This window comes from Diospyros lotus, chromosome 6 (genome assembly GCF_014633365.1).
Source record: "Diospyros lotus cultivar Yz01 chromosome 6, ASM1463336v1, whole genome shotgun sequence".
In the NCBI taxonomy this organism is placed as follows: Eukaryota; Viridiplantae; Streptophyta; class Magnoliopsida; order Ericales; family Ebenaceae; genus Diospyros; species Diospyros lotus.
In genome coordinates this window covers 45,747,561-45,768,435 of record NC_068343.1, presented here as the reverse complement: position 1 = coordinate 45,768,435, position 20,875 = coordinate 45,747,561, and the positions used below count along the sequence as shown (strand labels likewise).

Genomic DNA, 20,875 nt, shown 5'->3' with positions numbered 1-20,875 from the left:
TTCAAGTCCATGAAGAAATCAAATCCATGAAGAAATCAAATCCATGAAGAATTCAAACCCATGAAAAATTAAAGTCCATGAAAAATTCAAGCCCATGAAGAATTAAGGCCCAATTTGAGCAACCCATGAAATATATTATTTGGAGAAGGCCCAAGGATTATTTTTAATCCTAATGAAGATTAAAAACCAATTTATAGAAATCTATTTTTATTTTTTATGTGAGAGCTTTATTAGGTGTGTTTTTTTAGCTAAAATCCATTTAACTATTAGGTGGATATTATAGCTAAAATCCATTTAACTTTATGAGTGCTTTATTAGGTATGTATTTTAGCTAAAATCCATTTAATATTAGGTGTGTATTATAGCTAAAATCCATTTAACTTTAAGTGTGTGAGTGCCCATTAGATATAATTATGTCTAATTGAATAATTGAAATCGTGCGGTTTGTATTGCATCTTGTGGCCTAAAAATAGCTCACTTGATTGCATTTGTAAGTGTGATTATTATTCTTGAATCAAAGTTTAGTTGTTTCCTTATAATTCTCCCTTTGAGAATTGTTCTTGTTCTTTCCCCTTTTCTTTAGTATTCTCTCTTGTGATCTTACTTCCTTCCTTTCTTCTTTTAAATTCTTATATCATTTATTATTACTTTATTATTCACCGCCTAAATGGCCGGTTAATTTATGCCTTTAAATTTCTGTAATTTTAATTCTTGTCTTTTAATTATTCACCGCCTAAATGGCCGGTTAGTTTATGCCTTTAAATTTCTGTAATTTTAATTCTTGTCTTTTAATTATCCACCGCCTAAATGGCCGGTTAGTTTTTACTATTTTAATTCCTGTCATTTAAATTTTGTTATTTAAATTACGTCATTTAAATTCCTATCAATTAACTTTCAAATAAAGATGAGTAGCTAAATCTAATCTTGGGTTAAGACAAGGACAGTGTCCAACGCCAATGATTCCCAAAGAAAGTTGCGCTTTAAATAAGTAACATTAATTTAAATTTCAGTATGAATGTGTATTAATTATTGAAAAATCACTAGGTTTGGATTGGAGCGTAAGCCTAACTTAGAGCTTTCATGCCATGTATGAGAGTTACTAGAACTGGAAACGCTATCATACCCAAACCCGGATGATTAATTTAGTTGTTTTGTGTATTAATTGCAATTGGATTTATGGTGGTTGCTTAAATTAAAATCCCGCATATCATGTATGGGGATTGCTTAACCTAGAACTATCATCATCTCTAATTGCATTTAATAACAAACCCTCATATCTGAAATTAAATTAATGTTGCTAATCTTTTATGCTAAAATTTGGGAATCAACGGGTTGGCACTGAAATTGTCTTAACTCAAGTACTATCCAATTTTATATTCTCACTTTAAGTATTTATTTCAATTACTGCCTTAATTTATTTCCTAGTATCTGTTGTTTAAAAAAAAAACCATAAAAAATTTTGTTGTCAATTTGTCCAAATGCGTGTGTGTTTGTGTGTGACATTCTTTTTATTTTGCCATAAATAAATCTCTCAGTGGACGACCTGAACTCTTCAGAAAATATAAATTTAAATTTGGACTACAACTGCACTCGTACACTGACGAGTATAAACCTCTCACCTAAATAAAGAAAAAAATATAAAATTTTTATTGTGTTTTGTTTTGTGTTTTAATTGCAGGGTGGGAGTGCAGCCACTAAACCATACTCAACATATCTTCTATAGATTTTCATATCTTGCTTCAAACTCATTTATTAATGATTGATTTTCTCATTCATATAATTCATATAGTAGAGATTGATTTTCATATAGTTATTATCAAAACCATTTAATTACAAAGAGTAAAATATCAATCTCCCCCTTCTTGGTGATGGCAAAACAAATATGAAAATCAATTTACTCATTTTATCTCCCCCATTTTGTCAATATCAAAAAGATGAATACTCCCCCTTTTGGTAGCACACTAAGGCTCCCCATTAAACCAAGCTACACATAGAGATTATGCAACTATTGAAGCATGCAGTTAGATTTAAACATACATTAACAAGAGTAAAATGTCAATACTTAAACATTCATTCATAAAGTGATAATGTAGTTTAACAAACCATATGATAAAAGCAACAGTTAAATATGCCGAAGTAAGCATACATAAAGCAAAAGTAAAGTAGAATGTATGATGAAGGCATCATCTAAACATCTGGAGAGATGGATGAAGGAGAAGACTGAGTTGATGAAGGAGAGGAAGCTGATGGTATAGATGGAGATGCAGTAGGAAGAGGGAACTGAGAGGAGAGCATCTGAATCAGGTGTCCCATCTGAGAGGAGAGATATTCTTGCTGTTGATGGAGACTTTGCAAATCTAATATGACTTCTTCTCTAAACTCTGTCAAACTAGCTTCAATTCTTGATATGTCTAATTTTAAATCTTCCATCCCTTGAACCACTAACTCTTCATGAGATGAAGATGGTCCTTCTGATCTCCTCTTCTTCCTAGGATTCTCAGGCTTATCAACTTTGAGCCATTCCCCATCCTTATTTGCATAGCCAATTCTAATGGTTTCCTTGTCATTTATATGCTAAGATAGACTTTTCTAGCGCTTTCCATATTTCCCACTAAGTTATCCAGTAACTCATTGATTGCCATGCCATAGGGAAGAGATCTATTCTTTGTTGAAAAAGAGTCTATCATCAAGTTGATCATCAGTAGACATAGATTTGGCCTTCTCTTAGCCTTAATACATTGAAGTAACCACAAATCTAGTCTAGTAACAAGAGAAAAACTGTCATTCCTAGGGTAAATCATCTAACAGCAAATGAGATGAAGAATTCTAGTGTTCAAATCCATACGAGTTGTGTCAGAGATTTTTGAGGTAAGAGAATCATCTCCTATGACTTCTTTACTGGCATGAACATAGTCTTGAGTCCAAGAGGCATAATCCACACCATCTAAAGGAATTCCAAAACGATTGTGAATCAGTGTTAAGGAAAGTTCCATGTGAGAATCCCCAAGGTTGGTCTTAAACTTTTTATCCGACTTTCTTTTATGATAGGTATTGTCAGCATTTGAATAAAAAGCCCTAACAACATCTTCATATATGCATCGATGAATTGTTAAGAAATCCCACCAACCAAAATCCTTAAACGTTTGAATATAGGGAAAATCAATGGATTCTAGAAACGCTAAGTCCAAATAACGACCTTCAAGGACTTCTCGAGACTCGAAGTGAATGGAGTACCATTCTTGTTGATCCTCAGAATTGAAAAGTTGGATTTGAGGTCTTGGTTGAGACGGTGGACGGCTTGAGGAGGCGGTTTCCTTTCCTTTGCCTTTGCCCGAGTTCTTCGTCCGTGCCATTGAGAGTATCGAAAATGCACTTGAACAAGAGAGAGCAAGAGAGGTCTCGGGATATGGCGAGAGGATGATCGATGGATATAGTCGAAAAAAATTGATAGATCAACACTTAGAGAACACAAAAAGAATTGGGGCGTGGATGAAATCACAAACAAACGGAATGTAAGATGATTGAGGGAGAGAAGGATTCGATACTCAAGAAGAGTAAATCGGCCATACAAAGAGAAGTTAGGGTTTATAAGAAGACCGATAGTCGCATGTTCTTTAAATAGGCGGGATTAGATAGTCGACAGATGATACGGCTTTGTCGACTATTATATTAAATATCTAGGGTATAGTCAACAGATGCGAGAGGTATAGTCGACTATTATAGAGAAGATCAAAGGAATAGTCGACAGGTATGATATAGTTGTTGACTGATCTAGCTTTAAATCTAACGTATAGTCGACTAGGCTAGGCCTTCTATCGACTATCTTGGCAATCTCACAACACCTTAGTCGATAACAACATGATTGCTGTCGACTATACTTAAAGAAAAAAAAAATTAATTTGCAGAGATGTGCCCCAAACATCACTTATAAATTTTGGCCCAAATGCATTCTGTCAATAGATTATTTCATTTGTTTGACAAAGTGACAGCTTAGCCTTATCAATCATATGAATAAAATGTAAACCAAAAATTCAAATACCACATACTTACTCATGTTATAATTAATCCCAATTCACTTCTAAAATATTCAAAATTTTCTCTATCAAAGGGCTTTGTAAAGATATCTGCTACTTGATGATTTGTATCTATGAATTCAAAACTTATATCCCCTTTTTGAACGTGGTTTCTAATGAAGTGATGTTTTACTTCTATGTGTTTAGCTCTTGCATGAAACACTAGATTTCTTGTTAAAGCTATAGCACTAGTATTGTCACATTTTATTGGTATGTTATGAGGTCTTATGCCATAGTCTTCTACTTGATATTTTATCCATAGTATTTGAGCACAACAATGACCAGCTGCAACATATTCAGCCTCAGTAGATGATAGAGCTACTGTGTTTTGCTTCCTACTTGACCAAGATACCAAATAATTTCCTAAAAATTTACATGAACCACTTGTACTTCTTCTATCTATTTTACATCTGTCATAATGTGCATCAGTGTATGCTATTAGATCAAAATTGTTTGATTTTGCATAAAACAGTTCTAGATTTGCAGTTCCTTTAAGATATCTCAAAATCCTTTTAACTGCTTTCAAGTGTGATTCTTTTGGATTAGATTGAAACCTAGCACACAAACACACACTAAACATAATGTCAGGTCTACTGGCTGTTAAATAAAGCAAAGAACCAATCATGCTTCTATAAAGCTTGTTGTCTACAGCCTTGCCTAACTCATCTTTATCTAGACTTTGAGAACCACTCATGGGTGTAGCCATAGGTTTACAATCTTGAACATCAAACCTCTTAAGAAGATCTCTTATATATTTTTGTTGGGAGATATATATACCTTCATCTTCTTGTTTTATTTGTAACCCTAGAAAGTACTTAAGCTCACCCATCATGCTCATTTCAAATTCTCCTTGCATAAGATTTGCAAATTGATCACATAGAGACTTATTTTGTAAATCCAAATATGATATCATCCACATAGATTTGAACTAATAGAATATTCTTGTCATAACTTCTTATAAATAGGGTTGTATCTATTTGGCCTCTTTTAAATCCTTTATCTAAGAGAAACTTACTGAGCCTCTCATACCATGCTCTAGGGGCTTGTTTTAGACCATATAAAGCTTTAGATAATTTGAACACATGGTCTTCATACTTGTGATTTTCAAAGCCCGGGGGTTGTTCTACATAAACTTCTTCATTAATATACCCATTTAAAAAAGCACTTTTAATATCCATTTGATATAACTTGAAGTTTTTGAAGCAAGCAAATGCTAATAACATCCTTATGGCTTCTAACCTAGCAACAGGGGCATAAGTTTCATCATAGTCAATACCCTCTTCTTGGCTATAGCCTTGAGCCACTAGCCTTACTTTATTTCTAGTTACTACACCATTTTCATCCATCTTATTTCTAAATACCCATTTTGTGCCTATAACTGGATAATCTTTTGGTCTTGGCACTAGTCTCCAAACTTCACTTCTTTCAAATTGATTTAATTCTTCTTGCATGGCAATAATCCAATTTTCATCTTCTAAAGCTTCTTTGACATTCTTAGGCTCTACTTGAGACAAGAAAGCAGTATATTGACATTCATTTCTAATGGATGATCTAGTTCTAATGCCTTTGGACGGATCTCCTATGATTTCATTTTCTTTGACATATTTCCTTTCTCTTGGAGATGTTGGTTCTTTTTCTACTTGATGCTTTTGTTCTCCTTCAAAAAGATCATTCTCTTGAGTATTAGATTCATTTTGTTCTATTGAAAGTCTTTCAAAATTTTGGGTTACTTCATTTTCACCATCTTCTCTAAGTTTTGGAACTTCAATACTTATATCATCAACTATTACTTGAATTGTTTCCTCTACTACTAGGGTTCTTTTATTAAATACCCTATAACCTTTACTTTGAGATGAATAACTAAAAATATACCTTCATCACTTTTAGCATCAAATTTACTTAGTGATTCTTTTCCATTATTAAGAATATAGCAAGTACTACCAAAAACATGAAAATGACTTATATTTGGATTTCTTCGTTTGAATAGTTCATAAGGAGTCTTTTTCAATATAGATCTTATTGAGACTCTATTTAATATTTGACACGCAGTATGAACAGCCTCTGCCCAAACATATTTAGGAAGGTTTTTATCACAAATCATTGTTCTAGCCATTTCTTGTAAAGATCTATTCTTTCTTTCTACTACACCATTTTGTTGGGGAGCCCTAGCACAAGAGAAATTATGATCTATTCCATTTTCTTCACAAAATAGTTTGAAAGATTCATTTTCAAATTCTCCTCCATGGTCACTTCTTATTTTTGAAATACAAAAGCCTTTTTCTCTTTGAATTCTTTTACTGAATATTTCAAATGACTTAAAAGTTTCATTTTTGGATGCAAGAAAGTTACCCATTTAAATCTAGAATAATCATCTACTATTACAAAAACATATTATTTACCTCTTAAACTTAGAGTTCTCATTGGGCCAAACAAGTTTAAATGAAGTAGTGTTAGAGGTCTTGATGTTGATACTTCATTAGTTGATCTGAATGATACACTAATTTGCTTACCTTTCATGCATGTGCCTCAAATATGATCTCTTTCAAATTTAAGCTTTGGCAATCCATTAACAAGGTCATGCTTAACTAACTTATTGATTAAGTTCATACTAGCATGTCCTAGCCTATTATGCCACAACCAAGTGTTTTGAAAAGAATTTGCAACTAAACAATTTTCTATCTTAGATGATCCTAGAAAAGTAAGATAAACATTTCCTACCCTTTTTCCTTTTAGCTTTATTTCTTTCTTTTTTGGATAAATTAACTTACAGGAATTAGCATCAAAATGAACTTCATAGTTCATATCACATAATTGACTTATGCTTATTAAATTATGCTTTAGACCATTAACAAGAAACACATTATCCAATGTAAGGTTTTCAAAGGAAATAGAACCCATACCTATGATCTCACCTTGGGAGTTGTCACCATAGAAGACCTTACCTCCTTCCTTGAAGATGATGTTGCTGAGAAGATCTTGATCTCCTGTCATGTGCCTTGAGCACCACTATCAAGGAACCACTTGTTCCTTGAATCATTTGAAACCAATGCAGCCTACACAAAAAATCATTCACGTTGTTCCCTTTGGTACCCACATCATCTTGGGTCCATTCTTGTTAGAAGATACTACATCTTTAGGAACCCAGACTTATTTGAATTTTTGAGGAAAATTTCGTATAAAGCATTTGTTAACTGAATGACCATTTCTTCCACAGTAATGACATATAATAATTCTTTTTGAAAACTTTGGTCTAAAGAATGGTTTTCTTTGAATAAACTTTTGATTTGAAGCTTTAACAAAAACTGTTTTACTAGAGCTTGCTTGGAATGGATCAAATCCAATTCCTTGTTTATCTCCAAAATTTCTTTGAGCTCCAAGGATCATTTCTAGTTTATTTTTCCTTTCAACTAATCTTTCTAAAGATTCCTTCATGTCTTTTTTTTCTTTCAAGAGATTTTCTTTTTCAGTACTCAGACTGTTTCTTTCAACTTTTAACATTCCTATTTTATTTTTCAGCTCATTTACTTCATTTTTTAGAGAACTTGATTCCCTTTTTAAATCAATGTTTTTCTCGTTCATATGCTCACATTCACTTAGCAAATCATTGAATGCATCATGTAGTTCTTCAAATGTAAAATTAGAAATTGAAGTAGGATGCTGAGAATTTACCTCATCTTCAATATTGGCCATAAAGAAAATGTTGGCAACTTCATCATCTTGTGATTCATCACTTGATGAGAGATCCTCTTCACCCCATGCAGCTAGAGCCTTCTTCTTCATTTTTCTTTTCTTGCGATCCTTCTTTTTCAGCCGAGGGCAATCATTTCTCGTATGACATAGCTTTTTACACTCAAAGCATTGAATCTCATTAGAAAGGTTAGTTTCACTTTGATCTTTATCCTTCTTAAAACCTATTTTTTGATTAAATCTTCCTTTTTTTCATAAATCTTCTAAATCTCCTTGCTAATAGAGCAAACTCATCATCATCACTGTCCTGAGAGTCTTTTTCTTCATTTTCAACTTTAAAGGCTACATTCTTATCTTTCTTTGGTTCTGCATTATCACTTTGTTTCATCATGATTTCATAAGTCATTAGTGATCCTAGCAGATTATCAAATTCAATTTTGTCTAAATCTTTTTCCTCAGTAATAGCAGTGACTTTAGGATCCCATGATCTAGGTAGACTTCTTAGAATTTTCCTAACTTTTTCACCATTTGTAAAATTTTTCCTAGAGACTCTAAGGTTGAAACAATATCATTAAATCTGGTGTACATGTCTTTAATAGATTCATCATCTTTTATAGTAAATAACTCGTAGTCATGAACTAGAATATTTATTTTTGTTTCTTTTACCTGGTTTGTACGTTACCTCTAATTTATCCCAAATTTCTTTAGCTGTCTTGCATGTTGATATTCGGTTGAATTCCTCCTGGCATAGTGCACAAATCAATGTGTTCATTGCTTTTGCATTTGTCTCCATACTCATTCTCTCTTCAGCTGTCCATTTTTTCCATGTAAGCCAAAGTGACTCCTTTCTTAATAGCTTGCATAAGACTTGAGTCCTGCATAAGATAGATATTCATTCTTGCTTTCCAATAATTGTAGTTAGTACCATCAAAATAAGGTGGACGTGAAGTGTTATGTCCTTCATGATGGGAGAAACTAGCAAAGTATGCCATTATGTGGATCTTGACCTTAGGTTATTAGACCTAATTGAAAACAATGGGAACCAGGCTTTGATACCAATTGATAGGATTGAAAGGATATGGCACACACCAAGAGAGGGGGTGAATTGGTATAATTAAAATTTCTTTTGAGAAACAGAGATGTCGTCGATTAAGACCACGGATTTGTTAAACCTCAAGACCTTGAAATGGCTCGATGAGGTATCAACCGTGTAAAGACACTCTACTTTTGCAAAGAATAAAATTGAAATCTTATCAATGAATGAACAAAAATTAAGGATAAAAATGCAAACATGAACAAGAAAAAATAGAAGGCACAGAAGACACAGATTTATAGTGGTTCGGCTTTCCAAGTTTAGTCCACTACCTTAGCTACTCACTAAGAATTTTTTAAGCAAATTCACTATCGACCCCCTACTCAAAACCCGAGTAGGTCCACTAGTCCGAGACTAGGAAATGTACAAGCCTCCCAACTTAATAGGCCCTCTAGCTTATGCTAGGAAAATTACAGAAATCGTGAAATTGAGAGTCTAAGAGTACAACTCTTAGTTACAAGCTCTCTCTTTAAATAAATAATAGAGGCTTAAAATGAATGGAACTGTGAGATATCAAAGCCTCAAGAATGAAAATACAGAGAGAAAAATTAAATGCTCGATGTAACAGTGAAAGCTCGGTAGTTCAAAATATTAAATGTGTTCAACAGCCTTCAATGCGTCTTCAACCACCTATTTATAGTTGATGGTGGATAAGTTCAAAATTTGGACCGTTGTGGGTGGTTAGGCGAGCATTAAATGCGCCAAAAACTAGCCATTACAAGTTTTTGAGAAACAAATAGTCGATAGATAAAATAGGTTAGTTGATTATATTTTCAAATAAAACAAGGTATAGTCGACAGACAAGAAAGCATAGTCGACTATCTTCTAACATAAATACACATAGTCAACAGACACATACATATAGTCGACAGATACAAAAATATGAAGAAGATTTTGAAAATCATGAACAAACATATTCGACAGAAGAAAAACCATAGTTGACTATCCTTTCATGATAGTCGACAGAGGCCATATATAGTCGACAGATTAAACAAGTATAGTCGACTATCCTTATGCATAGTCGACTATCCTTATAACATAGTCGACTATTTTTAGGCATAGTCGACAGCATTAAACCACATAGTCGACTATCCATTTGAAAAGATTGAAAACTTAACAAATCCTCATTTTGATTCTTTTGAAAGCAAGTTGAGATTATCAAAAGTATATTTTGAAACAAACCACACTCAACCATACTCAACATATCTTCTATAGATTTTCATATCTTGCTTTAAACTCATTTATTAAAGATTGATTTTCTCATTCATATAGTAGAGATTGATTTTCATATAGTCATTATCAAAACCATTTAATTACAAAGAGTAAAATATCATTTTGTTCTCGTTGAGCTCATCCTAAAACACTTGCGTTATCTTTTAACAGATGTGCTACCCCAGCCAAACTCCCCACTTGACAATGTCTTCCACCTAGATTGGCCAGTCGAGGCCAGCTTCGAGTCCAAAAAGATGGGTGATTCACGAAATAAGTAAAATAACGTTAAAAGTAGTGGTATTTCACTTTTGTCGTTTTTGGCTTCCACTTATCCTACACCTCTCAAGTCATTTCACAAAGTCGAATTAGAGTCAAGCTCCACAAGGTCTTCTTTCCCCGCTGATTCTACCAAGCTCGTTCCCTTGGTTGTGGTTTCGCTGGATAATAGACAAGGATAGTGGGAATCTTGTTAATCCATTTATGTGGGTCACTAATTAGATGACGAGGCATTTGGCGACCATAAGAGAGTCATAGATACTCTCGCTGTTTACCCATGCTTGATTGAATTTGTTCACTTTGACATTCAGAGCACTAGGTAGAAATCACATTGCGTCAACATCTGCAGGGACCATCGCAATGCTTTGTTTTAATTAAACAATCGAATTCCCCTTATATGTACTAGTTCTGAGTCAACTATTCGACGCCCAGGGAAGGGACCCCGAAAGGCTTGTTCCCAGTCTGTCCCCCGGTCGGCACGCAATGATCTGCTCTTGCTGCGAGAGCAACTTGAGAAGTCCACTGAAAGCCGACGGGTTTGGGACTGGGACACCCGTGCCCAACCCTCAAAGCCAATTCTTTTCCCGAGGTTATAAATCCATTATGTCGACTTCCTTTGCTTACATTGTTCCATCAACCAGAGGTTGTTCACTTTAGAGACCTGATGCGGTTATAAGTACGATCGGGTGTGGAAGGCACTTGGTCCTCCGGATTTTCAAGGGTCGTTGAGGGTACACCGAACACCATGTGACATGCGGTGCTCTTCTAGTCACTAGACCCTACTTCCAATTTTGGGGAGTTGACTAGACTTGCTGGAGGACTAGTTTTCTCAGTCTGATGGGTTGATTAGTTTGGTTTTAAAAACTATGTTATTAACTATTAAGTCTTCATATAATTTGAAAATTTTCTTTTAGAATTTAGCTTCTCTAAAGTGAAGGGTTCACTTAAGAGAAAAACTGAGGAGTTATAATCATTGATGACTAAATCAACGGTTGAGATAATGATAAAATACATAAACATATATAATAAACTATGAGATTGTTAAAATCCTTTCCTCAAAAACTAGAAATGCCAATAATATGAAAGTAACCACAGTTTAGTCGTTCAAAATTAATCAAATATTTAAGCTCTTTTTTTTAAATAACTTGGTACTTGCCTAGTTACCTATGATTCTCACGGAATCAATTCTAGCGAGTGGTTTCTGCAAGCTTAAATATTGATACTTTTTTAAAAAAAGAGAACTGAAACATCTACCAAATTATAAGCTCCGCTCGGATATTGAGATTGGACATAAAATATAATATTTTATGTTAAATTTTATCTATTAAGTTATATCTAAAACACTTTTATGTTATTAATATTTTTAAAAGGGGAGCGTATAGTATAAAATTAAGGGAGAGTTTAAAAATATTTTATCAAAATTAATTATCCCTTAAATTATATTTTTGTCATCATCAAAAAGGAAAAAAATGTTGAGCAAACTTGCTCATATTAATTAAGTTTTAATGATTAATAAAAAGAGAATTTTCAACTTTCAAATTTTAATGTTTTTGGTGATTAACAAAAAGAGTATTTTTCTTAAATATATTAATTACAACATGGGATAATATCATAGGACTTAGGATTTCGATCATATTTTGATGGCCTTCGAGATCGGAGTAATGATTAATAGGGATTGTCGGGGGCATTTGTATTTCATAGTCAAAGCTAAAATTCTTGGATTTATAAAAGACAAACAACTGTGAAAGCATTTTCCAAGAATGTTTTCATTAATCAAGAATGAAAGTTGGGGGCTCGAAGACGATCAGATATCGTCCTAGTCTCAACCATAAACGATGCTAACCAGAGATCAATAGATGTTACTTTTAAGACATTGTTGGCACCTTATGAGAAATCAAAGTTTTTGGGTTCCGAGAGGAGTATGGTCGCAAGGCTAAAATTCAAAGGAATTGACGAAAGGGAAACACTAAGAGTGCAGCCTGCGACTTAATTTGACTCAACACAGGGAAACTTACTAGGTCCAGACATAACAAGGATTGATAAACTGAGAACTCTTTCTTGGGATTATCGCCCTTTCGCGTGATAGAATTGAAATGTTATGGCACACACCAAGAGAGGGGTGAATTGGTATAATAAAAATAATTCTTTTGAGAAACAGAGATGTCGTTTGTTAAGACCACGGATTCATTACACCTCAAGACCTAAAAATGGCACGATGAGATATCAACCATGTAAAAACAATCTCATTTTGTGAAAAATGAATATGAAATCTTATGGATGAAAGAACAAATTAAGTAGGGATAAAAATACTAACAAGAACAAACAAAACCGAAAGCATAGGAGACAATGATTTATAGTGGTTCGGCTTTCCAAACCTAGTCCACTATCTTAGCTACCCACTAAGGATTTTGAAGTAAATCCACTATCAACCCCCTACACAACCCGAGTGGGTCCTCTAGTCCGTGACTAGGAAAACTTACAAACCTCCCAATATAATGGGCCATCTAGCTTACGCTAGGTCAAATACAAGATAAATGAGAATGAGAATAAAAGAGTACAACTCTTAGTTACAAGCTCTCTCCAAATGAAAAATCGAGGCTTACAACGAATGTAACATGTAACAGTGTAGATACAAAGTCTCAAAAATATAAATATAGAGAGAAAAGAATTTAACGCTCGATGTAAACTTAAATGCTCTGTAGTTGAAGATATTAAATGTTTCCAACAGCCTTCAATCGATTCTCTCAACCCCTATTTATAGTTGATGGTAGATAAATACAAAAATTTGACCGTTATGGTAGTTGAACGAGTATTAAATGCGTAAAAAACTAGCCGTTACAAATTTTTGAGAAACAAACTATCGACAGACAAAAGAGGTTAATCGACTATATTTTCAAATAAAACTAAGGCATAATCGACAAACAAGTAGGCATAGTCGACAAACATTTTCATATAGTCGACACATTCAAAATATGAAGAAAATTTATAACATCATACACATAAATAGTCGACAGAAGAAATTTCATAGTCGATAGAACCTACACAATAGTCAACAGAAGCTTGGGCATAGTCGACTATACATTTACAATGATTGAACACTTAACATTTCTTAATTTTGTTTCTTTTGAAAGCAAGTTAAGATTATCAAAAATATATTAATTTTGAATTTAAACACTTAACCTTAATCCTATAGAGTTCAAGATTGATTTTCATAACTTTGCTTCAAACTCATTCATATAAATTTAAAAATTGATTTTCATATAATCATTATAAAAACTATTTTAATTTACAAGAGAAAAATATCAGCGCAGTCCCCCACCGCTCGTGTCCTCGATTTTGGCAGAGGAGGTAAATCACATGTAGAGGTTTTGCCTTACTGCACAGGGTAAGGAGTCGAACCCATGACCTACTGGTGCGAATCTCAGCTTATCATGCCCCAACCACTTGACCTGTGCCTTGAGAACTAACTGAGAGCTCTTTCTTTTAGATTACGCGCTATCACTCGCACCCCCGCTGCTCGGCCCCACGATTCCAGCAAGAGAGGTAAATCAGGGGATCCAACAAACAGGTTTTGACCCCTAACACAACCGCAAACGTGAGGACAACAAGCATTTTTCATTTTCAGGGTCGCTCCTTACCTACTGAACTATCTCCTGACCAGGGCTCGAACAGGGACTTGGGGGCCCAAAGAGCAACACCCAGCGAATTCTTTATTTTCCAGTCGATCTACGCTCTAAGGGTAGCTGAAAGCTCTTTCTTGATTCTATGGGTGGTGGTGCATGGCCGTTTTTAGTTGGTGGAGCAATTTGTCATATCAATTCCATTAACGAACGACAACTCATAATACTAACTAGTTATGTAAAGGTGACATATAGTTTGAAATGTGATAAATAAATTTATAAAAATAAATAAATCTTACAAAATCATTATTACAGGTTGTACAAGAATCATCATTATAGACTTTATCTGTGAAACATGTACACATAGCTATTAAACTCGGCCTGGTCATCGATTCAGCTAGAGTAATAGGTCATTGAGTCACTGATTCAACTCAATCAGTGAGTCACTGATCGAACCATATAAAATAAAATAAAATAAATATATAAATATTGAAAATAAATAAATTATTTAATTAAATAATGATGATTAATATATAAATATTAAAATTTAATATAAACCTGCCAATCCTGCCTCTTCATCATCGACGTTTGTTTGTCCTGAGTGGCCTCACTAGCCTGTTCGTTTGCATTTGAAGATTTTTTTTATCTTTTTCTTTTTAAAGCATGACTTGACCTAGTCAATTAAACTCAGTTGAGTCACTAGTTTTTGCTAAAACTGGCTGAGTCAAACCGATCATGCCTGGTCCGAGAAATAACTCAGATCGGTTACCTAACGGATTCACCGATCCATTGGTCGAACTAGCTGGGCCTATCTGAGTTTAATAACACTGCATGTACATCCATGTAAGTTTTATCCACTAATTTTTACATTTATTTCAAAATAGTAACTACAGCTTATAGTGACGAGAAAAACAATCGTGTGTTAATGTACAGGTGTTTTAGTGACCATACTATCACTAAAACCTATATAGTGGCATAATGAAAACCATGGATAAATGTATAGTTGTTTTAGTAATGATTTATCATCTATCACTATAGATTATAGTGACAGAACAAAAATTGGGGGAATAGCAAGTCAAATCTTAGGGGAAAATGTATCCATTGGTATAGGTTTTGTGAGACATACTCATGGTTTTTTACACCCTTTACTACTAGAAAAAATAGATTTAGAGATAGAACAAATTCCATCTCTAATTGAGATGGAAACTGAGATAGATCACCTATGTTAGGCATGAAATGTTACTTTTACTTACTAGAGCCAGAATTAGAGATGGAATTCATCCGTCTCTCATGTAAATCATCTCTAATTTCATCTTAATTTAGTCAACTAATTATTTTTTAAAGTTAAAAATATTTAGAGATGGAAAGTTTTTGTTTCTAAATTATAAATGTTATTTTTTAATTTTAAAAAATGTTTAAGAGTCGAAAAACTTTCGTCTCTAAGTGATAAATTTATTTTTCTAACTTAGAAAAATGTTAGAGAAGGAATATTTCCATCTCTAAATCATAAAAATTACTTTTTAAATTTAAAAAAAATGTTAGAGATGAATTTATTTCATCTCTAAAATTAAAAAGTTACAAGAAAAGTATAAATATTATCGTAGAGACAAAAAGGATCCATCTCTTTTTTTATGTGAACCAAGAGTATCCCTCCACTTTATTAGGTGGACGACTAATCCCTTCAGGCTCAATGTGGTCTTCAGCCCTCCCAATAATGGCGACTCCAAGATTGGAACCCCTAATCTTGCTTGTAAAATTTGTTTAGAGACGCAGTTCATTTTCCTACTCCAAGTACCTGTTGCTAAAAGGATTTATCTCTTGTCGACGTTTGATTTTAGCCGACCGTGATTCGTTTGGGCCGCCGTGAGTCTAAGATGCAAGAAGGAAGAACAAGATGAGAAGAACACAAAAAAATTTTACGTGGTTCGATCAAAATGATGCCTACTCTATGACCGTATCCTGATTATTCTTCCAAAGTGGCGGTATCTGATTATTCTTCTTGTTGTCCCCTTGATGATATTTCTGATCCCTATTTATAATGAGGGGCATTTACAATTTGCATAATATATAAAAATAAAAAGATGATATAATCGGGTACAAACAGTCCTTATCTTCTGCATAAAATCGGGAATGGAGTCCTCATTACGAGGAGTATGATTTGTTTTTGGATAAAGTGAGTGGGTCCCCACATCAGGCTGTTCAATAGTTATGTTGCCTATGTGAGCTAAAGGATTTAGACAAGTAAGTTGAACGGTTAGGCCAGCGGACTAAGACCTTTATCGGAAGCTCATTGAATAGTCTCAGGGAGCTTGCCAGAGGTCTTGCCTGGGGCGTATTAGGAGCTCACACGAATCCGCAATATGAGCTCGAATTTCAGCGGTATATGAATTTTTTTTGACGAGGTCGCTTGGACCTTCTGGGCTCCAAGCGATTGGGCTGGCCCACTAGACTGAGTCTAGCCCATAAAGAGTGGTGCGAGAAATACATATAACATCTTTAATTGAGAGATTAATTAATAAAAAAAATTAATTTATAATTAGAGCCGGAGCATATATGTCTCTAAATAATTGAAAAATTAAAAAATAAAAAAAAATCATAACGGTACGTTTTGATCTTAAAAGATCAAAACCCTTTTACCTATTCTCTTTCTTCCCCTATCCCCAGTCAGCACGACCCCACCTCTTCTTTCTTCCCCTGTGTTATTTTGTGACTGCTAGTTTGTGCGTTTTTTGGAAGCCCATAAATATGGTTTGGCTTCTTTAGAATATGGTAAAAGTTTACTAGATTCAGGGAATGATATAATTCCAGTAAACTTGTATAAGGATCCAATGTTTTAATTTTAATTACATTAGATAGTTTGCTTAGTTTTATAAGTAGAATATGACTCATGGTTAGTAAGCATTTAAATTGGTCTTATTATCTTATAGTTGTAAGCAATGACTTGATTTAGATTGGAAAGTTTGTCTTGGTTTACGTTACGCAAGATATCATGTTACGCAAATTATATATATATATACTAAAATAAGTTAATAATTAGGACTTTGGTTATTCAAACCTGTAATTTTATTTTTCATTGAAAAATATTAGAATAAAGAGAAATTAATACTCCTGCCTTTGGTTGTTTCCTCATAATACTGAAATTGTATTTATCTCATGATGATAATACATTGAAAAGTAGGGTGTTCTATTTGATGGGCAAGTGATTTATGTATGGTTTGATCATTGTCATTTGTCGGGTAAGTGATTTATGTATGGTTTGATCATTGATTGACAGGGTCTCCTCTTTCCCTTTTTACTTTTTTTTTTTTTTTTATAGAAGAGACATAACAAGTGCAAACTTTGGATTTATCCCACCTCTTGGGGCATAAGAAGTTTCATTAATAGGTAACACAATGATACAACTGCTCTCGTATCATTGAGTAAAGAACGCTTTTGGACAGGGCCCAATAGAGTTGGTACGATCCAAGTTCTTCTTCTTCCTTTAGACATGTTTGGTCTGGTTGCCTTCTCACCCAAACGTGGCACCTCCGGCTACTTTCAACCTTCAAATGGGCTGAAACAGAACTCTAGAAACAGAGTGCACGAGACACAGTATGTACACAAAAACAACGCCAGCCAGCCACCTACCAGATGTCTTCCCATCACCAGCCGACCCCAACCGGCTCCCAAGCTTATAGATATTACATAATGCAAAGAAAAAGCTTTTCAATTTAGGTTATTTATGTACTGTTTGTCAGCCCTGGGATCTCAACCACACAATTCACTGTTATTCTTAAAGGTACATAATATATTACATTAATAGGTAAAAAACAAACATTAACAACAGAAATCTTTATTCCGATCATACTATTGTATATAAATCGGAATATTATTCTTAAAAGACACATAATACATATTACATTAAGAAGTAGAAAACAAATATCAGCAGCAAAAGTCTTTATTACAATCATACCATCATATGAATATGTTCTTCTTAAAGATCTTGGTCTCGGTCGCCTTGTGCTTGATCGTGATGATCATGATCGTCAAGCCCACGATTGTTACGGGGAAATATTGCCCTAAGAGAGGGCCAATGGTCACGGATTTTCTTCACACCACCAATTACATAGTCATTAGTCAAACCTGGGGCAAAATTGGTAGGTGCACACTGGTCTCCTTTAAAAATGTAAGCTTCATCCCCCCTGTGAGATGCGAAAGCTGCTTCAATTCCACATCCAAAGATGGTGCCTATCAAACTATAAAAACCTTGATTAATGTAACGGATGGCGATTTGACTCTTGGAATTATAATTTATAAGAGCATACTGGTTGCCTTTGAATAAGTAAGCTTCGTTTCTCGCAGTTGCCCTAAATGCAGCGTCTATGCCATTCTCAAACATTGTACCCTTGAAGAAGGGAAACATGGCATTGATTGTCATAGGACCTTGGAGTATTTTGTCATTTTTGGATCCTGGAGGCACAAAGTTTCCCAGAGAAGATGAATGCTTCCGTGCTATCAGTGTCAAACGCAGTCTATTCCATATTCTCCAAGTGCTGTACCAATAAGCGATGGATACCCATCACAAATAAAAAGCGGACCATTCACAATCCGGTCTTTTATTGATCCTGGAGCATAATTCACCAGCACATACTCATTTTTCATAAATAAATAGGCTTCATCTGTACTACATGCACGGAATGCAGCATTTATATAGCTCTGTATATCTTCTACACGATTTGCATACCAATCATAGATGGCATCCGAGTCTTGTCTTTTCACTCTCGCAACATCCGATTCTGCTGGATAAATTTTTAGTTTTTTCAGACGCCTACGTCCAACATTTTGATCACTGTAATCAACTATAGGCAACCGGAGTCGGAGCTCCCTATACGGATGTGACTGTAGGTTGAAATAGGCATTTAGTATTAGTTTGTCATCAGCTCTCCTCCACGTTGGATACCTGCACAACAAAAGCTAAAGGAAATAAATATGTATAATGTATTACTCATTATTTATTATTTGTGGCTCATTATTTCACAAATAAAGTTGATCCTCCTGCGAAGATAGGACTCCTCTTAAGTATAATGCATGATTAAAAACTGCTCTAGTCACCCTGAGGATCTTTGCTTCAACCTCAGCAATAACAGTCAACTCGTATCTTGAATCATGATGGATATGAGAGTTCATGGAGACAACAACAGCTATAATCACACTCTTAATTTCATTATTTTTCTTTTTGGAAAAGCAAACTTCACCTCGAGTAAACCAATATGGGATTTCACTTCCAGGTATACCTAAGTTATATAAAATTCTGAAAGCAATCTGCATCCAGAAAAAGTAACTAGTAAAACTCCGCGCTGCTTCATTTCATAATATTTGATGAAATGTCAGTGTAGATGCATATAAATACATGACAGAAAGGAGGGGGGGAGGGAGGGTGGGGAGAGAAGGGGTGTTACCTTGTCATGTTTCTGTATCACCGCTGAGGCATGAGAACTGCAACCTGCCATGTACAACCTTCTCAAGGACTTCAATTGTTCGATGCCTAGGACATCCACTAGTTTCTCACAATTTGTGAATTCTAGCTCTATCAAATTCTACAAATTTGAGAGATCAGACAAGCTTTCTAATGATGTACAGTTCGCAACATTCAGTTTTTGTAAACTCGAGGGAAGTGGAGGAAGAACTTTAAGCAATTTGCGGTGCGACAATACAAGCTTTTTGAGAAGCTGGAGTCCTTTCATACTAGATGGAAGATTGTAAAAATCATTTTGACTCAAATTCAAATCCTCTAAAGATGATAACTTCTCAAAATCATCAGGTATCTTCCCAGATATCTTCCGAGCATTGAATTCTACTAGCAAGGAAAAATTTGAGAAAGAAGAGGGAAGCACCTTCCTTTCTGCACTAGTAGCTAGCTTCAATGTTTCAAAAATCTGAGGCACCGGGGGGCATGGCTTCTTTTCCATTTTCAATGTCCTCAAGTAACAAAGCATCCCAAACGTTTCAGGTAATTCGGTAATGGAAGTCTCCTCCATAAACAGTTGGTGTAGGTTCTTCAATTTTCCAAATGAGGCCAGTAATTTGCTTAGTTTTGGACACTTGTTCTATCGGCCCTCTCCCAGATAATCCCGCTAGCATAGAAAATCCAAAAGAAAATCGTTACAAAATGGATACAGAAACAATAAGTCAGATTTATCACCATTTTTTTTTTTTTTTTTGTTACTTGCTCACTAATCATCAAGAGTCAAAATAAAACATCTCCACATTTGCTCATTATCTATAGGAGTTCAAAATAAATATTACACACCCTTTACATTATCATCTTGGTCTTACCGCCCATACATTTTCCAAATAAAAGGGCACTAAGGTTCTAACAACAAATTGAACCCTCTATTTCCTGCCTCAACATTACACCCATGGATCTTGAGGCTGGGACATCTCTATACACAATTAAACCCGGGCTCTAGCCTTACTGGATTTAGCCTCAGCAAATGCTTTTCCCTTACCTTGAATGACAGGAATAATTAAGGTGAGCCACAAGGCTCAGCAAGTATATATTTCAACAAATAGAGCAATAGAGTTAAGACATGGATAAATCAAAGTGGAATAGACCTGACTTCCCAAGTACGAGTAGCATTTCCCATTAGTTCCCACCATTATTATCACTCCCATGTCATTATCATTATGCATTTCATACATCGTTTCACTTCTCAATCATTATTATCATTCCCATGCCATTGTCATTATGCATTTTATGCATTGGTTCATTTCTCATGAATACATAAATTTCCATGTGCGTAGCACATTGGCTCTCAAAGCCTTTCATTCACATGCATGCATACATATACATAGAAAACTCAATTGGCCATTCATTTGGCTTGAGCATCGCCTACCGAGTTTTAAGGAAGGAATATCAACTTTTAATTTATAAT

At 34.5% G+C, this 20,875-nt stretch overlaps 1 pseudogene; it reads right to left on the bottom strand.

Annotated features, from left to right (window-relative positions):
• Positions 1-17,835: 17,835 nt before the first annotated feature.
• Positions 17,836-19,909, bottom strand: LOC127804576 (uncharacterized; annotated as a pseudogene).
• Between the last annotated feature and the right edge of the window lie 966 nt (positions 19,910-20,875).